General features: G+C 35.6%; 1 protein-coding gene across 10 annotated transcripts in view; it reads left to right on the top strand.

The window, feature by feature from the left end:
• LOC106872891 (probable phospholipid-transporting ATPase IA) overlaps positions 1 to 1,116 on the top strand; it is a 427,279-nt gene that overhangs the window by 328,971 nt on the left and 97,192 nt on the right. The gene's annotated exons all lie outside the window — the stretch shown is intronic.

Below are 1,116 nucleotides of genomic sequence, written 5' to 3'. Positions count from 1 at the left end.
ACTTTATATTAACTAATGCTAATAAGAAAGGTACACTTATTGTCTAAATATATTCCCTCTTGCTTCGCCCAAAGCTCTGAAACCTTGTGCCAGTGAAGTTATGTCATAGTACTAAAAGACCCCCTTCGGTCATGAATAACCGTGGGATTGCACCTAGAAAGTTCCCCTCTAAGGCACAAGTCCAGGCAAGGTTGTTTTATGGAAAACCAGCAGTCGCCCATGCATACCAGCCTCCTCCCTCCATGCCACCGATGTTATCCAAGGAAAAGGCAAAGGCCAATACAGTTTGGCACCAGTGACACCGCAACTCTTTTCTACAGCTGAGTGAACTGGAGCAACATGAAAGAATAAAGTGTCTTGTTCAAGAACACAACATGCAGCCTGGTCCAGGATTCGAACTCACTATCTCATTACTGGGAGCGTGATGCTCTAACCACTGAGCCATGTACCTTCACTATCACAGTACTAGTAGTAGTTATAATAATAATGATTTACCCCCTCTCCCCCAAAACTGCTGGCCAAGTGAATTATTTCAAAATAAATATTATTATTATCATAGTAGTAGTAATAATAATAATTTTGAAATATGACACTTGGTTATCAGTACATAACTGGTACTTGTATTATTTACCCTACAAGGATCAAAGGCAAAGTTAACCTCAGCGGAATGTGACCTCGGAACGTAAAGATGGACAAAATGCCACTAAGCACTTTGCCTGGCATGCTAACAGTTCTGCCAGCTTGCTGCCGAAATAATAATAATAATAATTTTGTCACAAGGGCAGCAATTTTGCAGGAGGGGATGAGTTAATTACATCAACCCCAGTGTTCGACTGGTACTTATTTTATCAGTCCCTGAAACTATGAAAGGCAAACTTGACCTTCAGAGAATTTGAAATCAGAATGATAAGCCGGAAGAAATGCTGCTAAGCATTTTGTCCAACATGCTAGCATCTCTGCCAGTTTGCCATCTATAATAATAATAATAATAATAATAATAATAATAATAATAATAATAATAATAATAATAATTATTATTATTATTATTATTATTATTATTATTATTATTATTATTATTATTATTATTATTATTATTATTATTATTATTATTATTAT

Source organism: Octopus bimaculoides, chromosome 7 (assembly GCF_001194135.2).
Source record: "Octopus bimaculoides isolate UCB-OBI-ISO-001 chromosome 7, ASM119413v2, whole genome shotgun sequence".
NCBI classification, from domain to species: Eukaryota; Metazoa; Mollusca; class Cephalopoda; order Octopoda; family Octopodidae; genus Octopus; species Octopus bimaculoides.
This window is presented reverse-complemented; position numbering and strand designations above follow the sequence as displayed.